Raw genomic sequence first — 24464 nt, 5'->3', positions numbered from 1 at the left:
AGCTTGTTTTCCAAAGCCCTGTACACAAACCCATGTTTGCAGGCCCACAGAACGAAGCTCAGGACCACGACTTCTCACCACGCCTCGCCGTGTGCTCGCTGTCGGGTGCAGGGAGGGAGCGAAACGCTGGGACAGCCCGAAATATGGCACGGGGTGCTGCAGGTCCCATCGCGGCACAGCCGGACCCAGAATAGCTCCTGAACGCCTGATTTAAAAGGCTCTGTTAAAGCAAAAATAGGCGAGGCTCAGACAGAGGCGACAAAAATGATTAGAGGCCTCGGCAGCTACGGGGCGAGATTGATAAGGGTGGGAGTGTTTGGTTTAGCGAGAGATGAGTAAGAGGGGAGATGATAAAAGCACACAAATTGTGACTCGGCCTGAGGAGGTACAGCTGGTGCTATTTGCCATCTCTCGTAACGCACGAGGAAGGGGACGTTCAACGAAGTCAGGAAGCAACAACAACAACAACTGAGAGCAGATAAAGGGATTTTTTTTCCCCTTTCTCACCACACAACTCGCAATTACCGCTGGAACTCACTGTCACCACACAGCACCAGCACCAAGAGCACGGGGAGGATGCAAGGAGAGGATCAGACACTTGCCCAGATAGCCCTGAGAGCGTTTACAGCTACCTTTGGAAGATCAAGATACAAATCGGGGTACAGACGATGATGTTTCAGGCCATGGGGGCCGCAGCCCCCTCCTGTTTCCCGGGGGCGGCCTCTGGGGCACGGGGCAGCTGGCGATGCCCTCCTGGCCCGGCCCCCGCCTGCGTCACCTGGCCCCCAGCCGCTTATTTCCTCTTTCTTCTGTGCATCACGTTTCGGTTTCAGGTCCGTATTTCGCTGGCCCTTCCTCTCCCCGCATCCCCACTGCCATTTTCTCCTCCCTCCACACGATGCCCCCGGCCTCAGCCGCTGGCACCCGGCTGCTCCCCACCGAGCGCCGCTTCATCCTCCCCACACCAACCGGGGATGCGCCCAGATGTCCGAGACTTCCAGATTTCAGGCAAATCTTCCTTCCCTGATCTCAAGTGGCTCTGCAGAGGGCCCCTGCGTCCCCGAGGAGGAGGATGAGCCTTCCTCCCGACACCGCACCTGCGGGCAGCGGCAGGCAGGAGCTCGCACAGAGCGCGGCGCTCGCAACCGCGCTGGAGCTGACATGCGATTCGGAGAGACAAAGAGAGGGTTTGAAAGCAAGTCAGGCTATTAAATTTATACCTACCTGCACAATGTGAAACAAACCACATCTCGGTTTCCTTTCATGTGCATGACAGTCTTAACTTGTTTCTTTTAATCCCGTAAAAGCAGCTAAAGCATGCAACATGCTTCCCAGAGATGAGGCAAACCTGTATTTTACTTCCTGACAGTGATTTAGTTTACGTTTTTTTTTGTTTTTTCTTCCAGGGAAGGTAATGAGCATTGTCCTGAGCTGGTATTACAAGGGGAACACTGCACACTGCGTGCTACACACCTGGCATTTAACGAGGAATCAAACGAAATGACACTGTCTCTAACGGGCTACATCCAGCTGCGACTCCTCACGCTGCACAGAGGCTAACAGCAGAGGATAAAAAAGATCCCGGCAGCACCCAGGATCCCTCCAGAAGCCAGCACCCTTCTAGAAACGCAAAGAGCCTCCCATTTCGGCTGTCGTACCCGAAGTACGACTTGGGAGAGGGCTGTGGATATGCTGAGGCAGAAACGGCTACGTAATAAATCCGGCAAATCCAGAGGGCTGAGGCAGTAATCCATGGAAACATTCCACACAAGAGGGGTCCATTTAATTCCCAGCTGCAACCCTAATAAGCTTCCAGAAGGTGGAGACCACCGAGCACAAGGGGTTAATGGCCTTGCTAAAGAAAATGACACACATAATTTCCTTTTATCATAAAACAATACGTTTATTATTTTCTGTATATCTGTTAAAGGGCACGGCCTTCTGAGTGGAAAACAAAACACAGCTTGGTCACATGTTTATTTGCTTCAGCTACTCCCTTTCCCTTCTGATAAATAATCAAACATGCCATCCAGAAAAAACAAAACCAGTGAGCTGGGAAATTTGATGGTCATCAAATAGACTGAGATACCAAGAAAAGCAGCCCACTGTTCCCACAGTGAGTTTTCTGCCCCACACCTACACTAACATCTGAGTAAATAACTTCAGTCACTCTTTCCATTTTCCCCATGCAATTACTCCTACTGTTAAACAAATTGTCCTTAAGGCAGTTGCAAACACCATTTTTTTTTTCTGCAAAGTAGAACAACTTCTGAACATTAAAAAGCCAGACTAGCAATATATTTTAAAAATATGTTTGTTGTACTTGCGGTTTGGCTGAGCACACAGCTTGATTTCTCTCTCCCTTGCTCTCTTTTCTAGGAAGATGGGGTTTTACAGTTTAACGTTTTAAAGTGTTTTTGGATCTCGGAGAGGCAGGAAAAGCCTCGAGGAGGATGGGTTTCTCCATGGGGCAGGCAGCACACTTTCCTTTTCCTCTGCTGTTTCGCGGGACACGAGTGCCACGAAGGCTCGCAGCAAAAGTTACCTGCTATTTTGGGGGACTTTGGAGGGAGGAGAGACAGCCGTGAAGGATCAAGCAGTTTTTTAAGTCGCTTGAACAGCGAGGAAAACAAACAAGCCTACGTGTCACAACACGGGTTAGCTACCCAGAGGATCTGGGCTACCTTCAGCCCAGCCCCGAAGACCACTCACGAAGACCAACACTGAAAAGCTGCAGCGAAAATCCCTCACACGAGAAGTTAACAACCATTCCCCGGCGTGAGCGTGCCGTGCCTTCCCTTTTGTAGTAGCACAGGTCTAAACAATAGTAATATGAATGAGATAATAGCCATGCTTGTTTCAGCAGCCTGATTTTTATTAGCATGAAATTGGTACAAATATTAGCGAGGCTGCTTTGCGAAGCGGTGCCAGAGTCACGACGCAAACAATTTGAGGAAAACAAAACGAGACTCTGCAAGCTCACACCTCTCTCTCTTCCTCCCCAGAACAACAGCCACGTTTACTTTTTTTTTTTTTTGCTTTTATTTTTTGCTTGCCACTTGTGCAAACACGAGGGGAAGCCACGGTGCCCGGAGGGGACGGTGACCCCACGGCCCCTCGCGCTCCAGAGAGGGCTGAAGGCGACCGTGCCCTGCCAGGGCAGTCGGTGCTAGCCAGGGCTCTCCAAACCCGTGCCAAAAACCCACCCTTTTTGTCAACGCCGCAGTAAACAACCTGAAGCAGCGGCTCTTGCTTTAAACCTCGGCGTTCCCCTCGCCGAGCAGCCTGCCCCGGGGAAGGCAGCGAGTTAAAAGTTGAGCCCTGGCTGCAGGCTCCTTCCCTCTGCCCGCTCGAGGAGCGAATGAAGAGTTTAACAGAGTGAGCTCTTACTGTCTGCCTTTAGATTTCCGTCCTCGCGCTGGAGATGTGTTCTGGCTGTTTCTGTGAAGCGGGGGCTGAAGAATGGTAAAAAGATGTTTGAATAAACAGGAAGTGCCGTGCAGCCGGAGCGCAGGCTGGAGGGAGAAGGCGCTGGAGCACTGCCCTGCGCAGGCAGCCGCGGGAGGCTTTGCCTCCCTCCACAGTAGCGCCGGCTGCTTTTATTAAACGACAAAGAAACCGCAAGAATTCCCGGGCTAATTCGTCGCCGGCGAAGTTGAGGGATGGGGTGGGAGCTGGCAGGTAAACGTGGAGGTGGTTTTAAGGAAGCGACCCCGCGTTGTTATTAAAGCCCCCGTCCCCCAGCAGAAACACGCAGAACTAATTACGTCCCCGGCCGGGGGCACACCTCGCTTCTGCATCGAGGCAAAGCCCTATCTGCACACAGTTTGGCTGAGCCCCACTCTCCTGCCCTCCACAACACCCCGACTTTCCCCCAAAACCACCCCGTGAGACTGGCCAGGCTTCAGAGCTGTTTTTTTTTTTTTTCCTAACTGCGTGAAGTGAAATACAAACAACCACCCAAAAATGCAACTTGTCTCGGGCGCGGGACTCGCATCCAGCATCCCGGCGGGCGCACGCTCGGCGTTCAGGCAGATGCTTTCCCCGCTGCAGAGGCTCCTTCCCCTCCCCGAAACAAACCGGCTATTTAACTCCAGCCGCCTAACTCACCGCCTCCCCACCCCGCTATCAAAGCCCTGTCTTCTGTCATATCGCTGACACGACACAGATATTGTCAAGGAAAGTAAACCGGGGCTGGCACTCGGCGGCAGCTCGCGAGGGGCTGAGCAGCGGCACAGCCATATTCAATGAGCGCGAGGAAGAGGATTCCTTCAGAAAACGTATCGCTGCTGCCGCTGAAGGGACTGATTTGTTATTTAGCGTGTAGTCTTGGACTGTCTGTCATTCTGGGTGCTAATGCTCTGCTAAAATAACTCATTGGGAGCTGTCAGTGGGATGTTTACATAGGCCCCCAATCTTTTCTTCATACAAGGAAATTTTTTACTGGAATTCATCTTCTTTTGATCTCACATTCAAAGCAACAGCAGCTTGATAGACATGCAAGTCTGAAAGCAAATCCAGACGCTGAAGATAAACCGCCAGAGTATGACAGGCAGGAGCATCTAAAGCTTATAAAAATGAAGAGAACAGCATGTCGTCTGAGTATTACAATAGCAGAAATCAAGAGACATATTAGGTGGAACTGATCAGCCACAAAAACAGTTCAAAAGGCAGATCATAGAAACAGAAGACTAAGCCAGGAAAAAAAAGGGAGAAAAAAAAAAAAAAAAGAGGAAAAGATCTGCTTTGCAGAGGCATCACCTCCTCCCCGAGTACCACTGCGCTCCCGCTCCGGCACGGAAACTGGAGGGGAACGACAGAGGAGGGCTTGGGCCGCCCCCACCAGCCCAGGGCTCCTTACCTTAAACTCGCCCATTAATTCGCCAAGCCGACGTTTCAATTACCCGATACCCAAAGGGAAATAAAAATAGGATGCTGTGCCTCTAGAGCCTGTAACCCAGCCCTCCGAGACACCGCAGGGGTTGGGAAGCGGGGCGTCCTCGTTCGGACACGTGGGAATTAACACCCCAGCACGAGAGCTGCCCTGGCCTTCGCCTCTCCCACCGTTTTCGCCCCTACACGTGCCTGTTGTAGTGGGCTGGGTCCTGGGATGCTCCTGGGCCCTGCCTCTGCTGCCTGGACTTGTGCAGAGACACAAGTCCAGGAGGTGATTTGATTTAAATCGAATTACGCGTGCCACGGAGCCCGCAGCTCCGCACCGACCACGGCTCTTGCCGGGAAACAATCGCTGAAAGTTTCTGTAGAAAGCCATATATTTTTAATTTTTCTTCCCCAAATAAGCTTCTTATTCTAATTGAAGTCAGCAAATATAATGAAAAAGTAATTCTCAAACAATTTTGTACTTAGAGCTGTTTGTTAACAAACACCGAACGAGCAGCAGCATTAGGTTAAAGGGCAGCAGGATTCCACATTATAATTTAGCCTGCGGTTATTTCTGATTAAGAACACCCTCCGGGACAGCAAAGCAAGATCTTCTTTTGCAGCAGGCAGAGCTTTTAAAATTAGCCTCTTCTGCATAATAAAACCAACAGGAAAACTGTGGATTTAAAACTGTATTAAGCAATTTGAAGTGGTGTAATCAGTTTACATCTTGCTTTCTGCAAAACACGGTTCCCTGCCCAGCCAAGTTACAAATGTAAAAATGCTTCCTGGATTCTGAAAGTGTTGTCAGAAAGTCACCTTCTGTCATGCTTATGTAGCTATCTAATGTGCTAAAGGCTGATTATTTATCTTTAAACTGTACTAGTTTAATCTTTTAAGGTCACCACTAATCTGCTCCAACCTTTTAAAAAATAGCAGCTTTCAAGACTTACTGCTGGAATCGCTAAACTCCGCGCCGAATGTCATTGTAACTGAGCCATTAGCCAGAATGGGCCCAGTTTTACAATGTAAACACCAAATATAAATCCCCACGTAAATTAGAAGAAAAAGATGATCTCCACGCCAGGAGAAATGTCAGTAAATAAGACTGACACCGTATTATTCCCCACAAACACCGCTAGAAATCGCCTTGCTGTTCCTCTCTCCTTCCTCCTGGCTTCTCCCCCTCCCTCCCCAGTGCAAAACAGGCAAAACTCGGGTGTAATTTAAAGGATCATTAGGTGCTTTGCCTTTATCTTCCTTCTTTTGCAGCAGCAACTCCGCATGCCTGCTGCAAAGCCTCAGGACGGCATTTGGAAGAGGCTGCCAGTCCCAAACCCGGGGCAGACCATTTGTTTGGCGTGCTGCACACTGGCCCTTCCATAGCCTTTTTTCTTTTCCCCTAGACTTCTTCTGGACTTGAATGTCACAGTAGACCTTGAATGTGAAATGGCTTCAAGCTAATTGCTTTAATTGCTTGAAGATGTGCAGGCAGGTGAAACCCGATCCCCTTGGCCATTGTAGAGACCAGGAACAACACAGGAATGTTTACATAGTGGTTTGAGTTTAATAGACAGTAGAGCTGAGTTTCAGACAGCTAGCAAAAACACAGCTAATAGGTGACCTCTTAATGTAGTCCTCCTTTTTAAAAACAAAATACAATTTCATTTTATACAAGGCAATGTCCCCAAATGCCAAGGTTATCTGCTTGACTTTTTGAGTGAGCACGCACTGCGTTGCACCTGACATTTATACCAGAAACTCTATCCTGAATGCATTTTCCTCTACCTTAAAACAAAAAGCACTTTATGTGTCAGTCACCTTACAAACAGATTAGAGCTGGATGGGGTTTCCTACTAAGTGCTGTCATTTTAATTTAAAATTGAGTGTTTTTCACCACTGTCGTACTCCCCTCGCCCTGAAAGCCCCCGGCAGGGGCTGAACCCTGAGCACGTCCCCGCTGCAGCCCCTGGCCTGGCACGCACAAGAGCCCGGCTGGCACCTCCTGGAAGGGCCAGGCCTGTTTTTGATGGCCCTGGCTGCTTTTCCATGGCTCCCAGGACGCTCACTGCACGCCGTGATGGTGCAGACTGGCTGCCATACACTTCTGCAGAGGCTCAGTTGGGTTTCAGGCATGGCACCAGTCGTGCAGCTCTTCCCCGGGCAAAATTCCTCCTGCCCGAGAACTGAAGCACTGGGGTCACTGGGAATTAGGCTTGCTTTCCAAGAACCATGAGGTAAGTAAAGCACACTCGAAACCAGCCAAAGGCTGGTGAGCAGGTATTGCAGAAGTGCAGAAAACAAAGTAGAAAAAGTGATTTTGGCAGAAGCAATAGCATAAAGGTATTTACTGTTGGTCTAGGCCAAAAAACAAACACTGAGAGCAGGTAATACTCACTTTCCTGGCACAGGCGCTTTGTGTTTTGTTGCCAGCCCTAAAAAACGGTTAAAACTGCTTACATTGGATGAATATTAGCAGGGAAATGACATGTATCATCTCTCGGAGAAACAGGAATGAATAAACTAGCATTTCTGTAGGAAGGAAAAAGGGAAGAAAATTTGAGAACAAGGATAGAAGGAGCGCAGGCGTACGGAGGCCAACCCAGTGCACACCGGGTACAAACAAGAAAGGAAAACAAGGACCAAGCCCACATCCCTGCAAGCAGGGGACGTTTCCACCTCGATCTTTGCAGTTTTGCTTGGCAAGCTGCAAATTCTCTACTACCCAGCTGAGAAAAAGCAAACTGGAGAAGGCAGGAGGCTGCTGGAGACACTTCTGGGCACAAGTGCGGTGCGCAGCAAGGCGACAGGCGCTGCTTGCTGTGCTCCACCTTGCTATCCCCAGTCCTCAGGAGCAAACGAGTTCCCGATCTTAAATAATACAGAACAAAGGGAACAATGGGAGCTAGGAAGCCAGCCGGGATATTTGTGAACATGCCTCTTTCTATGGAGAGACAACCTCGCGGGAGCACACGGACCCGCAAAGTTGTCGCCCCCCAGCCCGTCTCCGAAAAGCTCCAACCCCAGCAACTGTGGGTTTTCATCGGGGATTTTTTTGGGGAAAAAAAAAAAGTTCCAAATTGAAAAAACAGTGTCAATTTAAAGATTTAGTATAAACTAGTTCAAGCCTGTGGGAGGAACACTAAGTGGAAAAAGTAAACAGGGTCCCCCCGAGCAGTTCCCGTGGAAGCCGAGCACACAGCCAGTGCCTGGTACGGCGCGCTGCCCCGCGCGCTGGGGAGGTCAGCGCAGCTATGCTAAACTGACAGGTTCAGTTTACAGCAGGCCAGCACTTTGTTTGGATATACTGGCCTTGCTCACCGCCAGCTTAACAACAGATGGCTCGAAAACTTTCATTATGTTGCACAGGGCTGCACTGCAAACAATCGCCGAAAACTGTGAAAAGTTTAACTCTCTGCGAGCCGCGCGGCGCAGAGCCCGCCCGGCCAGGCGGCCGCCGTGGGCATGTGCGCCTTTAAATTAATTAAAGCAGGATGGGATGATTAATCATACCTGCGCGTGAGCCCGGGGATGCCTGAAAAAAGCCCCCGCGATTTGACAAGGTCAATTCAATAAAAGTAGCATTCCAGAGGAAAATGGACTTTGACGGATGGCAAAGCTGCGTTTTAAACCTTCCTCGAGCCCGTGGCGTCAGGAAAGTTGGGGAAAGTTACCGCAAAGACCCCCCGGCACGGCTCGTCGGGGGCTTTCTGGCGAGTGTCCCTCCACCCACAGGCTCTTTCCCTCGAATTTCCACTTGCAACTTTCGCACTCGAAGGCGAGAGCAGGCCGCGGAATAATCTAACATGCAGATCTGCATGTGATTTATCCAAATCTGTGTATAATTTAAATATTCATTAAATTGATTCGATTCATATGCACCCTAATATCTTTTAACGCTCTAAGGCAGCTTATAAATGCACCTTCCAAGGTTTAATTCAATTGACAATCTTATATACATCTCATCACCGGAATTACATTATTTTATATTATTCAAGAAACGAACAAATCTGTTTTCCACAAATGTATTTTAAAAGCTCCTCTTTCCTGTTATTGAAAGAAAATTGTGTTTATTACTCCTTTAGCATAGTGTAAACTCATAAACGTCAACAGAGAGTACAAGGAAAACTGTCAACTAAATATTGTTTCCTTCATGAGCTGCTCTTCCAAGTCAATTACGCCTTTCAACTTCTGGGGCATTGTATGATAAACTGGCAGTAAAAATCATTCACATTAATATACCATGGTGCCTTGCCTGCAAAAGGTAATTAAAGAAGTAAATGACTCATAAGAATAGACATATTAGCTGCAAAATGAAAGGCAACTGAGCTGCCACATGAAAATATGTACCATTAAGATACTGCATTTTCATATTCCTGTAATCAGCTTCAGTAGACTAATGCTTATTTAATCCAGTTCTCTGCTAAGTCCATCAACAACTGTTTTTTGCTGTTTTCTCCTTGACTGAACATTATGTGTGCAGGTTTGGAATAAATACTGCAATAAGATTTTTGCATAGTCAATTGAAGAACAGGTTTTTTATCCTTTAAAAACTATTTTTCTTTCTCACCAAGAGGAATGCAGCGCGGGTTACCAGGAGAGCCCCCATTTTATGGGGTGCTTCCAGTGCTGATACGCCTCGAGGGAAACAGATCCCCCGTTCCAGCGCCCACCATTTGGATTCAAGAAACTATTAGCAGGAAAAACAAGGCTGATGACTCCATCTTCCAACCTTCCTGTCCCTCCCGTAGGAAACGCTTGGCGCTGTTAATGCGGATTTTCATTACGGTTAGAAAAAATGGATTGGTTTTCCTTTCCTCGAGCCCTGGAGGCGAGGTAGGGGCATGGCCGAGATGGAAAGAGGATCCCGAGGGGTATCAGCCCCATAGGCAGATCCCACAGATGGCAAAGAGCCCAGCCCTGAGCCCACTGGGCAGCATCGCACCCTGCTGGGAGGGCAGTGGGCGCACCATGCTCAGCACCAGCTCGCTCCTGGTGTTGGGGAATGGCCTTCATGGGGAGCTGAAGATGCACACAGGGCACCACCACTGCTCTGCGGCCATCCCACAGATCAGAAGAAGCCTTTTGGTAATCGGGTTCTGCCCTCCACGTCCCAAGGGGGCGGGAGCGAGACGGCGAAATCCCGAGAACAAAGTGCGCTGTCTCCATCCTCCAAAACAACACCCTGCGAAACACTCCAACACTTATAACTCATCCTGTCTGCGAGCAGCAATTAAAATATTCTTTTCATCACAATAAAGCTCTGTAAGGCCAAGATCCAAACTGCTTTTGACTGCGCAGCTCCCACAATTATTTCATTTGGTGAAGTATGGGGTGGGGTTATCCCAGCATCTCAGCTATCGCCGCGGTGCGCCTGTTGACAAATGCTGACTTTTCTAAATGGCAGCCGCCGTGCGTGTGCAATCCATCCTTTATTTATCGTGCCCGACAGAGGTTTATCCTTGCAAAAAGAGATCTTTCAATAAAAATCTTAACGCAGTGCTTTGGAAACTGCGCTGTACGTTGCTTATTTATCACTATCGATACGGGATCGCCCAAGACGTACGATGTAGGATCAATCATTATTTAAACTGTATTATTGCTTCTCCATCTGAGCAGACACCACTTTGTACCCGCAATTAATGAGCTCTAGTCCTTTTTCTAATTAAGGAACAAAGGTTCTTGTGTGCAGAGTATAGAGTGACACTGTCTAGAGAACGCACATTTAAATAGAAGAGAATCCTTCTAATTACCTTAAAATAGGATTTTTAATATCCAGGAGCATAATAGGATCAAGAAATTAGAGCATTTCCAACAGCATTTACAAATAAAGTCATTACAAAACACTGCTAAAAGGTAATAACGTATTCCTAAAAATAATGGGGCCTTATGGAAACCAGCACCTAACACTTCTGTATTTCTGTAATTAATCTCTGCGCATTGATAGGGTGAAAATGCAATCCAGAAATTATTTTATGTGTGTGTACACACAGAGACGCATCCAAAAAAAATAAAGAGGAACCAGCTACCAGGCATAAAATACTTCAGATCGTGCAGATTAGGATCCAAACACATAATTAAGAAAGTCAGACAAGTAACCTCGCTTTCTCCAGTAATTAGGGCTGTTAGAAATAGGATCCTGTCTCTAAAAGTGGTACGAAAATACCGCACTACTAAATAACCTGCTCTGCTGGGAAAGTATACTTGCTATCAAGGGCAAAGCTGCTATACACTGAGGTAACAGTAAATGACAGACTGTTGTTCAAGTCCATTAGCTGCTATGTGATAGGAGCACATTCACTAGCACACGACCTGTGAAAAATCTTAGATCTCTTTAAATCTTTGAATTGGATTGCTGCATTAATTCTTAAGAACTGCAATCCTTCAACCAAGTCAAATTACCCTCATTAACAGGGGAAAAACTGCCTCTGCAATAAGTTAAAAAAAAAAAGATATTTATTACCTATAATCACTTGCACGTACTTCACCTGGGAGTGTGACAACCTGGGACAACAACTCGGGAGGCTGGCACCGTTTCGGCGGCGGTGGCATGGAGGAGCCCGTGCACGCTCCTGTGCCGACACGCGGTGTAAATAAATGCGCTTCTTTGGGGGAAAACCTCAATGAATGTTCTAAGAAAAGAAAAATCACCAAGAATAAGCATAAGCACTGAAGCGATCTGCGTGTGTGCCACTGAAATAACCGCAAAAGAGGAGGGGAAATTCTTCAGTTATTCAAGGCTTGATTAGAACACTACTTCGTAATTAGGCATGTTACAAGTATTGTCATCAACCAGAAAATTCATGTACTAACTAAAAGGTCTCAAAAGCTGGCTCTAGCTTTCTATTCATTAACAACATCTGCTATTAATGTTTAACCCTCATAAACATGCACAAAACGTTCAGCATTCAACAAAGATTAAAAATAAATATTTTGGTGTTCTATTTTATCCTTGCGGTGATCTGCGCCGTTCTGCGAATATCACCGAGAGCTAAACCGGCCATAGATAACGGGAAAATATTTGTTCTTTGTCGGAAAGAAGATATTTCTTGCTCCACTCACTGCTTCCCTGTGCTTCATATGTTACAGCTACCGAGCCAGGCCAGTGCAGCACAATAAACAGCAGCACATGGGCAGAGATGTACGCACGGACACGATGGCATCGGTCATTCAGTGCAAAGATGAACCTCCCCAGAACAATCTGCAGGTTTAAACCTTAATTTTCATGTTTAAATTTTTTTAATAAATTTAATTTTTTTCTACTTTTGAAAGGAGCGTTCCTGGGCAAGACGGGGTCACTACGAAACATGGAGCCGAACAGGTCGGGGATCTGGGAGTGGGAAACGGAGCGTTTCGCCTCCATTTTACTGCTCCGAGTCCGATGAGAGCCCTGATCTCCCCGTCAGAGCCGACTGGGCAGATCTCTGGAAGAGCCTTTGGAAAGACTCGTTTCCACCACCGTGGTTTTAATGTAAGCACAACAATCTGCTTGCGCAGGCTCATTTGCAGCGCCGAGACGGAGCCGCGCGGCGAGCTGACGTGACCCTCTGGCGACTGCCAGAAACCCCGACCACCACCCCAAGCTCCCCGTCCCTCTCCCCCAGACGGGTGTCAGCAGCACAGACCCCATCCCCAGTGAAGCCAACACTGCTGCTGACACGCGGGATCAAAGAGGCCCCGACTCGACCTGCGCACGCTGCTGGTGCCGGTGCTGGCTGGGTGCCGCTGAGCCCCGCGCCCCGTGGAGGTGCCGGTGCCCGAGCCCGGAGCTGCCCGACGGAGCTGTAAGCCCTAGGACCACGGAGCTACAGACCGAGCCACGGCAGTAACGAAAAACGCAGCTCTTTGTGTCTTCAAACATGACATTCATGGCGGATTCGCTGTCTGCATGTTGCAGCGCGCTCTATTCTTAGCACCGTGCCTTTTAAAGTTAGGCCCATTATTTTCTACGGTGTATCAAGATCAGTATGTATAACATATGCCATATTGTTGACACTTCCCTGGATGTACTGCATGCCATATGCCTAAAGCACTAAAAGGGGTGATGAACAGAGTGGCAATACTGAAAGGAGAACAAGATACACCGAGCATGTTGAATGAATTCAGTTATATAATTCAGCCAATAAGGGTTTCCATACATTTAACAATCTCATTTTTTTTTTTTTCCCTCCCTCCCTTGTATAAAAATGCACTTAACAACTTTCTGCTGTGAAAAGTTAGCACGCTGGACACGTATTCAAAGCAAACATTTAATCACGGTGGGCCCACCAGGTCTAAAAAGTATACATGTAAAGATAGATCATATATAATCGCGCCGATAAAACAAACAAAAAAGGCCGATTCGTACATTTTAGCAATAAACTAAAAAAATAAAACACAGTTCTGCTCCTGCTTCTCCTTGTCCTTTATTTTACCTTCCATAAATCTACACCCCAAGTCCCACTGCTAGAAGTAGGGAAGATGTCATCTTGCCCATCTTTAAAGGTTTATTTACTAGTTTCCTCACTGAGAATTATTATTCGAAGAACCCAGAAACTAATGCTCTCTTACACTACAGTATTTTTGTCCAAATCTTCTGGAACGGATTATAAAATTGAAATGTAAGTAGGAACACAGCAGAGCTATATTTATAACACGAACGCTGCTCTCCAGCATCTGATACATACACATGTGGATCCTCATTTCTATGCAATCCCTCCGCACACTCTAATGGGTACACTAGCTGCAGCCTCGTCATTAGGGGAAAAAAAAAGAAAAGGCACCAAAAAGGAACTGACTCATCCCCGAGAACACTTCTGACAGCCCTTGCACGCAGAGACCTGGCAGGAAGGTTGGAGCTGTTGGGTTCACCAAGTGCCGTGCCCTGAGCCCAGCAAGCGTCTGGGAACAACAGCACTGGGCAAACTGGGCAGACACGGGTTGTGGGCACAGCGGGTCGCTCTCCTGGTGCCCATAGGGCCCAGCCACCCCACATGGGGCACGCTGCTCATGCTCCGGAGCCGCTGACACCACGGGAACCTGAGGAGTCCCCAGCCTCTGCCGTTCCTGCCACCATCCACCCACAGGCGATGGATCAAAGGGGCTCCGGGAAGATAAGGGGAATCCATTTTAATTTCAAAACATGAAAATTCCGGCACGGGAGATCACTAAAAAGGATTAGTTCTGTTATGTTTCAGCGGTGTGTTGAAGGGGAATGTCGCGTTTTAAATATATATGCGTGTTTGTATTTATTTGAGCAAGCATTAGCAGTATAAAGCAACGCACGAGGAACATGGGATTATTTGTTAAAGTGGAAGGCAGAATCCTCTTTGTGAGAAACATCAAAGCAGCAGAACACATGCTGATGTTTAAGAAGAGTCTATGTCTAGTACAGAACATCGCAATTCAAAAATCAAAAAACAAAACAAACAAAAAAAACTTGCTTTATGTTTTTTTTTTTCTTAGAAGCAAACCTTGCATCGACTGCTGACCAGGAATTAGCTGGAGCTGCCAGCTGAAAGTGCTGGTCGTACAACCCACCAGCGAGTTCCTTGGATATATAATCCCATGCACAAATTGCACTGTCAGGATTACGTACGTGGAAGCTTTTTGAGTGGAAATGCTTGAACCTCATCAGTGCTAGGCCAGAAGGTAAAGGGCAACATATGCCCCATGAAGCCCAAAAGGAGTTAGGGGGCTGTTTTAAATGTATTCCTACGTGAACTGCTAGGGAAACACAGCTTGGCTTCCACGCAGTCGGTGCATGCAGAGAGGTGCTGAGGGTGCTGGGTGCCTGATGGAGCCTGCTGAGGGCACCCAGCCCCAAACCCTCCCCGAGCTGCTCCTGCTGGCAGTGCTGCCCCAAGGACACACACGCCTATGGGAGAAGGAGCACAAAGTGGGACAGAAAAGCTTCCCCTCGCAGCAGCCCTGTCGGTGCAGGTGTCCTCACAGGGATATCCTCACAGGGATATCCTCACAGTGAGCTGGATCACTGCCTGGCAGCAGTGCTGGGCTCCTGCTTGCAGGGCGTGATGCTCGGCACGGCAATGGCAGCGCTGCAGAAAGCCTTTTACCTCCTGGTCTCTGCCCCAGGGCTGCCACAAGCCGGGCAGCACCCAGCTCTCCGCTAGCAGGTTTGATGGACTTCATCCAGTTCCTTGGGGACTACTGCCCACATGGGGAAGTCACCACTTGATGCTGGCACCCGAATTCAGCCCTATCCGCAGAGGTTCTCCAGGTGGAGACGTGAGGCCTGTGGCTGTGCCAACGTGCCCACGGTCCTGCAGCATCAGCTCCACGCAAGGCGAGAAAGGCTCACTTACACGGCTAATTAAAACGTCTCCTCTGTTTGTGCTGAAACAAACAAACAAAAAAACCACCAAGAAAACCAATCCCAGGCACGAGCAACAAAAACAAAAGTAACAAAAAAATCCCCTAACCCACCCTGCGGTGAACTTTGCTTCCTTTTTCTCACCGTGCTGGTGACGTTCGCAGGAGAGCTGAGGGTAAAAGGGCATCGCTAACATGGCAGCTATTTAATTCCACCCGGCACATCCCCGAGACCTGTAACGAGCGCCTGCTTCCTACCCATCAGGCCATTAATCACCCAGACTCCTAAAAGGTTCAATTCATGTGCCCACTCAGAGAGCTCATGAGATGCCTGATAGTCATATGTCATTCGAGAAGGGAACAGAACTGTATTCTTTTCTGAACTGATGGAGCTCCTATTACCAAGAGACTCCCCCCCTTGGGAGCAACCAGAAGAGAGAAATGAAGGAGAGCTGACTCAAAGCTCTGCCTCGCAAACACACCGAATTGAGGCACCAGGGGAAGAGCTGTAGGGAATCTGCCCCTGCCTCCCTTTGCCCAGTAACCCGGGGAATCGGGGAATGGATTTGGAAAGCGGTCAAAAATCTTTGTTCCACGGGATCCACCCTGGCCAGGGGGCTGCCCTGGGGCACAGACTGCCCTGCTCCTCGGCTGAGAGCAGGGCAAAAACAAAGGAGGCTTTTGCCATCTTACAGCTCGAGCCGGGCAGGACGGATGAACCTCGCTCCTCCCGGGGAGGGAAGGGACCCTGCAAGCACCGAGCTGACACCGATGTGCTGAGTGCATGCATGTGTCCTCTGCACATCCATCACTTCAAAATCACGACCCTGATCTGCTCATTCCCCTAAATGCCCGGGGCCTGCCCAGCTGGGAGGCAGCCCCAGCGCCTTGCCAGGCACAGCACCCCCAGGGCCAAGCCCAGAGGCGCTGGGGGTCCCAGTGCCCGGGGGGGAGCCAGGCTCTGCCCCAGCTCCTGGCACGGCCACAGCGCGTCCCCGCAGCGGGGTGAAGCACGACACGTGCATCGCCTGACAGTGCCATTTCCTGGAAATGACAACCGAAAATAAAAGGGTACCAAAAAGGGAAATACAAACTTTTGCAGCTTTAAAAAAAAAATAAAAAAAATACGGTCATATCTCTCAGCAGTTGGTGGAAAATCAAGAACAAACAAGCCTCCGTTTATCTCCGTGCTGGTTTTCTTCATTTAAATACTGCTCTCACAGATAAACTAAGAGATAATGCAGACAAAAATATAAAAACCTAAAGATACCTCAGCAATTGTTTCGCATCACCATCAATTTTAGAACCGTTACCCACATTCCTTTTTTTCGCCCCTGCAAAACTCAGCAGTGACATTTTTTTCCTCAAACTCGAGAGCGAAGGCAAGTTTCAGCCAGGCGGGCACAGCCACGGCCGCGCGGTGCTTTATCTTCCTCACTGGCACCTTTTGATCTCCGGGGCTTTGGGAACACTAAGCCGAACTGATCTCCTGCTGTAATTCATAATTACCGATTCACAGCATTTTTCAACGCTCCGTACGTCCCGGCCTGCTGCTTAGGAGTTAGCATACAATAGACAAATGGGGAAATTTAGCAGCCAGTTGAGACGTTTTCAAAAATTTTCCCCTTCTCTCGAGTGCTACAAAAACCACCTGGAGCTGCTGCTGGTACCGGAGAGCCAACCCCGGGACGTGGGGCATGCAACCCCAGAAGCAGTGGTCATGAACAACAAACATAGGAGGAGTCCTGAGTGTTTAAAGGAAGAATTTGACACAGAAAAAAAAAAATTCTCTGCTTGCTTACGGAGCATAACTAAGCTCCAACACTTGCTGGTCCTCTCCTCATTATAATCAGTGGATTTACAAATTGGTAAATCCTTGTAGTCAATTTTTGGTGCTGAAAACCAACAAACAGAAAAGAAAAAAGAAGTGCTCCTTTTAATCTTTAGGCAGATGTAAGATACCTCCACGGAAACGGTTCAGCCCTAGGTCCCACTTCATAAGCTCATTCAATTCTTTTTCGCTAGGACATCTCACCCAGCACGTTTCTCTGTTTTTCCTGCACACACACGCACGCTCCACGAAGGACGAAGGTAGGAAAGCATCCGAAACACCAACATCCCACCAGCTACAGCCGACTAACGCCGCCTGACATGTCCTCCAAAGCACCACGTGCACGGACAGAGCAGTCCCAGCCCAAAATGCCCGCCCTAAATACTCCCCAGACTTTGGCAAAGTCCAGGCTCAGATCCACATCCACGTTTTGCATCTCAGGTTTGTATCTAAACTAAATAGAAGGATTCTCTTGACTTCTTCCAAAGAATAGTCTTTTAAGACATAAGACTCAAGAACCAATAAAAAAGGTAATTTAACAATATCTCTAGTGTGTCACCAATCATTTAAAGGGCCTTGAGGCTGCTGCATTCCCACTACAGTACAGTAGCTTTGCCACCCTGCTGGTTTTCAATTGACACCCTCTGTGTTGATATTTTTTTCCGACCGAAGCCTGATGGTGTGTTTTAAACTTGCCCCGACAGCTGATGTCCTCGGCCGGTGCCACCGCTGCGTCCCCGTGGCAGCAGGGCCAGGGCCAGGCACGGATCATCCTGAACCTACAGCAGTGGGGCAAGGGCTCCTCGGCCCTATATCGGCCACGGTGCGAGGCTCAGGAAGGGGAACAACCTGAATTTAGATGGAAGAAGCCCAGGCGGTGCCCAGCAGCTCACCAGCCCTGCCTGCAGTGGTGGGCACGGCTCCTTGTGCCGGGCTCCAGCATCACCTGCAGGTTCCTGCGTGGCCATTACTCGGTCCAACCCCTCCATCCTGCCCCACACCTTTCCCTTCTGACCCAGGTGTTAATTAACAGAAAAAAGAGACGGGGAGGAAGCGGGTGGACGACCACCTCTTAACGCACACTTCCCTGCTGCAAGTGAAATGAATACTTGGAAAAAACAAACTCCTGCCGAAAGTTTGCCTCGGCAAATACCCGCAGCGCAGCGTGCCGCCCACTTCAGTAATAAGTTTTCAAATGGATAACTGCTAAATGAACGTATCTGCTAAAGGAATCAGGTTTTGTACACTCCAAGGTTATGTGTTTAACAGGCTTCAATACTTCAATGAAAAATTGAGGTGGCAATGATTTGCAGACTAAATTAATGTTAAATACTTCAAAGAACTGGACAAACAAGTCAGCAGCAAAAATTTTATGGGTTCACTTCCTTCAAGGGAACTTAAAGAGCCAGCATTTTATTGCTGTGAATTCTAGTCACTCCTTTTACCCCTCAGCATCTGTTTGAAATATGTAGTAGACAATTGCTTTTTTGGCTCTGACTCAGGTGGTTGAAATACAGGACAAACAGACTACTGTATATAAGCTTTCCTCCAGCAATGAAAATTTTTATTAACTCTCTTGCATAGCAAACTCGGCTGCCTAGCTTCCAATCCCTATAGAATCATCAAGGAATGTGGCTAGTTATTAATTCTGGTGGTCAAGCGTGGGGTGGATACGTTGGGGCTTGTCTGCAGCGTGTAACCTCACGTTGCAGGAAAAAAAAAAAAAAAAGCAAGTACAGAGGGAAGGAAAAAAATAAATGAGTTCTGTTTAGTTCATCATTCATATGTGTAAAATTCCAAGCTAAATACTAGCTCTGTGCATAAATATGTCAGCCTTGTCACGAGCTCCAGCCAAAGAAAACACAGCGGTGGTGGAGGGATGCAGAATTACCCTCAGAGCCATGAACTCGCCCCACCTCCAGTCACCGTGTCAAACACGGGAGTTTTCGTGTGTAGGTGCTGCACAAAACCCACCTGCAAGCCCTGCTGAGAACCTCTCTGCTCACCCCACCCAGCTGAAGGACCAGGGGAAAGAGAGAGCACGGATAAAGGTGTGTAAAATGGAAAGGAAGCCCTTGATCCCCGGGAGACCTGCTTTAGCTAAGGGGATGCCGGCCACTTGCAATCCCTGCGCTCGTTACTTGACTTCTGCATCCACGGCGCTACCTATTTGTGCTTGTTCCACACTTACCACTCCTGCAAAGCTTTTGATCACCGAGCAACGATGCGAGATGGTTTCCAGTATTTAAAACTGTCTTTAAGTTGTGGTTATGGTCTAATTTGAGCAAATTTTTGGCCATTGTGGTGCGCTACAGGTTGCTTTGAGTCTTGCGTTGCATTTCTAGTGTCATAAATATCTAATAGCAGTGGTCAACGTTTTAAAATAAACACTTGCCACAACCTCCTTTTTATATTTTCTATAGAAAAAACCTCCAACTGACTGACATCCCACTGCTCTGTAGCTACCACCCATTTCTGTATTTCTAGTGGATACTTAAATAGTAGGGTATTAAAGGGCTGGACTTTATGTTTAAAGTTCCCCTTCGGTTTTGCTCTGTGTTTGAGAAATAAGGCAACAGCCTAGAGCCAGCAATCTACAATCTCTATTTGCTCAAGCCAATTTCCACACCACCGAATTCAGAAGCTGCAGCGAGCCTGCACCCCAACGCCACGGATCAGGGAACGCCACAGAGAGGTCCGATCCTCTCCGCTATTTGCGAGACCATCCCTGGGCAGAGCCAAAAGGCATCAATGATGGGATATCACACCATCCTCTATCACGACATGTCCCGTGACACTGAATCTCCCTGGGCTGGTACACCACCACACAAAGCACTGTCCCCATACTGTTCCCAGCCCACCACCAGGTCGGTGTCTCCTTGGCCGTTCGTCTCTCTTCCAATTTCCCCAGGGGACAGCCCAGCGCAGGACGCTTCTCATCCCTTCCCTCCAACTGCAGTTGCTGAAGGAGCAGAATGCAGCTTGGCTCTCGTCCGCCCTATTTCTTTCTGCTGCTAAAAAGCTGAGTTCCCTTCCAGCTCCCGCGCACTGTCCCTCCAGCAGCGCGGGCTCTCCGGCACCTCGCTTCATCTGGCGAGCACCCGCGGCGCTGCTGAACGTCAGCCAACGCAGGCAGCGCCCGTGAGCGCGCCGGCCGCCTCTCCAGCAGCTCCCTCGCACACCATGTGCTATTGCGAGCACCACATGTGGCTCCGAGGTGGCCAAACAGCACCGACACCCGTCCCGAAGCGCTGCAGATGCGCAGCCGCACGGATAGGGGACTCCTGCAGCTCACCCGTGCCCGGGTCGCTCCTGGAAAGAAATTGCTCGCAGCTGGGATCCGCTGGGACAAGGGATGCCAGGCCCTGAAGTCCCTAGGAGACCATCCCAAACCTTCTCTTGAAATGAAGCCTGCCGTGTGCTGGCTCTGGCCATTTGTCACCTCTCCCTTGAACCATTTATCCCGGACAGCCAGGGACACAAAGCCAGGGTGCCCCAAGCCGGCTGTGAGGTGCGCTCGGAGCACTGTGAAGCCCATGAGATATTTAGTAGCAAGCAGCCAACTTTTGTCACAATGCAGATAAGGGAAGGAAGCAGATGCAAAGTACCCTAGCATATGACCTGTGACCTTACTCAGTATATGGGATGGCAGGAAGCCCACTGAGATACACGATGGTCATTCAGACAGCCCCCAGTCAACCATTTCGTCCTTTCAGTGCAGGACTTCGGAGTGATGCCTACACGTAACCAGATACAGACAGCCCCAGATGCAGGACAATCCATAAACTTTCAAGTAAACAAGCAGTATTTCTGCTTAAGCATTTCTGGTTTAGGCAATAGCATGAGACAGCCCAGAGCGTGCTCCCCTGAGGTCTCCAGTCACCACAAAAGGCTCCCCCCCACCTCTCCAGCTCCCCGGGCCCTCCAAGGTGCCTACAGGAGTCCTCTCATTGCTCTACAGAAAGTCGTGCGAATCTGTGTCTTAGGCAAATGAAGCACTAAAGAGAAGTGCCAGATTAAATACTCTACCTAACTCGCTGCTCCTATATCCCATTTCATTGATGGGATGGGATATAGGAGCAGCTGGCAGAGAGACATGGCATGGCTGGACTACTGGTCTTATCAGCAGCCCTTGGCATGCACACACGCTTCTGAAGGGCAGCAGTGAGCTTCAGAATATCTCAAAATTGTGTTCTGGCACATATTTTCTAGCCCCCCCTTGAAAAACACAACCGATCTCTGAGAAACCTGCCTGCTTTGCTCATATTCTGCATAAAAACGTGGCCTTTTAATTTGAATGTTGCCACCTGTCATCTTTATCCTTTTATTTTTGGTGCCTCTGCTCCTAATTGTCATTTCAAATGCAACGTGAATTCCCGAATGAAGCGGGCTGGGTGGCGGCTGGAATTTGGGACGCGGGGCAGAACCGCGCCAGGAGCTGCCAAAGCAGCACACGGCCTCGGCTCGTTGCGTAACTTAATTAGATTTTCCCCGATAAAACGCCACCTTCGTACAAGAGACCCCAAATAACACGCTTTCCCTGAAATACCCGGAGTCTGATTCATCTGTTTTACTCCTGCCTTCTGCTGGCTTAGCACCACCAGCAACAGCAGCGGCATTACACCAACGTGAAGCTGAAATAAATCCATGGAGAGACAGACACACTGCAAACACACAGAAATTAATGCGCTTTTCACTGCTCTCCGTGTACAAACACACAGGAAATTTTTTTTTTTCCCTTCCCTTCCTCTCTTTTTGCAAGTTCCTGGCTATCGCTCTGCAATGTAGATATTCCCATCATGCCTCGGTGCTTTGCAGCCCCATGATGCCCTCACTTTTGATTGTGTAGATGAAGTTGAAGTGCACAGGGTATTTACTGATCCAGTTATCTTGTTCTGTGACAGGCAGAATCAATCAATCAAGGGGCCAGCTTTATGCTTGCGTATTCCAGGCACATCTCCGCACTTCAGGATACGAGATCACAGTGTTATCCAGCCAAATTTGATCAACAAATGCAGTTCCCCTGTGCCACAGCAATCTCAGATGAAGATGTTATTATGTGGAACTGAGCAAAGTGATAAAGACAGTACAGAAAAAGGAGGAAAAGTCCAGCTGGACCTTTCTGACAGCCTCTATATACTAGGGCTGCAGCATCCCTTTTTCTGAGGCTAAGAAAAACAGCACATTCCCAAGGAGCTGTTGCAAAATGCTTTCTGGCCACCCTGTATCTGTTGGTACTGAATGAAAGCAACATTATGCCATGGACTTTGATACCATATTCTTAAATGATGGACAACAGATTTGAGCCCTCGCCACTGTATCGATGTTCATTTTTATAGCACACGATCACACACTGCATTTTTCATCACTCTGCTGTGGACAAGCATAGCAAAACCTGAATGCCTGAAAGTGTATTTTAAAATGACAGCTGGCTTAAGCAACCTTTAAGGTTTTTTTGTTTGTTTGTTTGTTTGGTGGGTGTTTTGGTTAAAATCCTAGCTACAAAAATACGAACGTGAACGTGTAAATGTTCAAGTCTGTCTCAAGGATAGTTGACACCACGCTTTTATTTTGCCAATAGCTTTTCACTTTGCTATTGCCCTACAGTTATTTTACATTATTTAATCCAAAATACCATCTTTTTGATTCTACCTTTCTTTGCATTTTAAATCTTTAATGGGAGCCTTTGGCAGTCCATGGGCACAATTATTAGATATCTGCAGAGAGAAATTGAAAAATTAATCATACTTTCCATTTTATATTTCTGTACTATACATAAAAATTATCTGGTCTTAAAGCTGCTTTCTGTAGCCTTTCAGTATTCTCTCCCCAACATGGTAAATACTAGGCAAGAATCAGTGTATCTTACACTCAAATCTCTCCGGCTAAACAGTTATATGGGGAAGGCTGTGTTCTCTTTTCAAGTGCAAAATTTATTTCAGATCATTTTTCAATTAAAAGGCATCTGCTGCTACCACTTCTGTTATGCACTGCCTAACAATCAGTAAAAAGTACCCTAAACTAATCATATTGATGATACTGAAGTTGTTTATTACCCTTTTATGGGCTTGGGTACTTAAATTACAGTTTTCCACAACTGTATGCAAAATGGGTAACATAATCCTCATGCAGTTTATTATAGAAACTGATATATGCATTAATCTGACCTTTGTCTAAATAGATCCGTAACCACAGGGAAAAAAAAAAATCCAAAGGCATCTATCAGCGTGTGAGCAGGATCAAAACTGCTATATCTATTAACTTTGTTTTCCTTTCACTATTATTAAACTGGAAAGCAAAAATCAACTGGAAAATTATGCCATTTGGGTTCCCTTGTCATCATGTAGTAAGTATGAGAAATATATGTGCAATAGCCAAATGGCCAATAGACAAAACACCCACTCCAAGTGACGTACTGTTTTCCATACCACTCAGACAAAATCAAAACAACAGAGCTGTTGCAAACAAAAACAAAATAACATTTCCCATAAGCATTCCAGACAGAGAAAATTTACAGGAAAAGAAAGCTGGGAAAAGACCCAGAGCGACGCGAGTGTTTGTACCTCCAGCCATAAAACCCTTTGCTGCAGAGATGGTAAACAACAGCCGAACATTAAAAACACATAAAGGCTAACAATTGATTAATTGTCCAACTTTTTAGTTAAAGATTTACATCAGCAGAGAGGGCTCGGTGCTGGCACCCCCGCTGCTTTTGGCGGCGAGCTCGGTGCCCCCGGTTGGGGCAGCAGCAGCACAGGACCCAGGATTTTCACTGGGAAAAGAGCAGGATCCGAGCTGGCATGGGGAAAAGCCCCAGCGATAAAGCTGGGAGGGGAAAGTAAACAACCAGGTTGATTGCTTCGGAGCAGTCTGTTCTGCAGAGGCTTCAAGAAAATAAAAAGAAAATCCGGCTTTTTTTCTTTTTTTTCTTGGAAAGTCCTTCCAAGTCTATGTGCAGCCTGGTGGAATAACAACTTGAAAAAGTGAAGATGTCAATTTTTTATAGCTGACTCACATTTATATAACTTTGTTAATGCATCTGCTCCCTGGAAGTTACAGTATCTGTGTTTAGCCGAGATACCTGCCCATAAATCGTGGCAGTGCGGTGAATATCAACAGCTGCATTTTACTATTGCAGCCAGTCAGTTTACAGTGTCTCCATCACAGCGAATTCTTGTCAGCTGCACTCTCGCTAACACAATTCCTATGTTTTGCCTGGCAGTAAATGGACGCTCCTGCCCCAGCATCATCTAAACAACTCTGTTAACATTTGCCCCCGAGCGTCTCTCTCTTTGTCCAGTCCCTGTCTTCTAACAGATGTCATCCAAGTCTAATCAAGCATAAAATGGTCATAAATATTTCTTTCTGGTAGATTTCACATTCGCATTTCATGCAGGGACATGATATTTTTCTGCTACCTCCAGGGAGTACCTAATGCAAA

The 24464-nt window shown here is 47.8% G+C and overlaps 1 protein-coding gene across 12 annotated transcripts in view; it reads right to left on the bottom strand.

The window, feature by feature from the left end:
• The window catches only part of FOXP1 (forkhead box P1), a 364335-nt gene that overhangs the window by 116674 nt on the left and 223197 nt on the right, over positions 1 to 24464 (bottom strand). Inside the window, exon 1 of one of the 12 annotated variants that reach the window (XM_084530715.1) lies at positions 3391 to 3493. The exons of the other annotated variants lie outside the window; for them this stretch is intronic. The gene's annotated coding sequence lies outside the window, so the exon portion shown is untranslated. Of the gene's footprint in view, positions 1 to 3390; positions 3494 to 24464 lie in introns of those variants that run through there. 12 annotated transcript variants of the gene reach the window in all.

This window comes from Aythya ferina (genome assembly GCF_964211825.1).
Source record: "Aythya ferina genome assembly, chromosome: 10".
NCBI classification, from domain to species: Eukaryota; Metazoa; Chordata; class Aves; order Anseriformes; family Anatidae; genus Aythya; species Aythya ferina.
The sequence above is the reverse complement of the archived record's forward strand: the minus strand, read 5'-3'. Positions and strand labels throughout refer to the sequence as shown.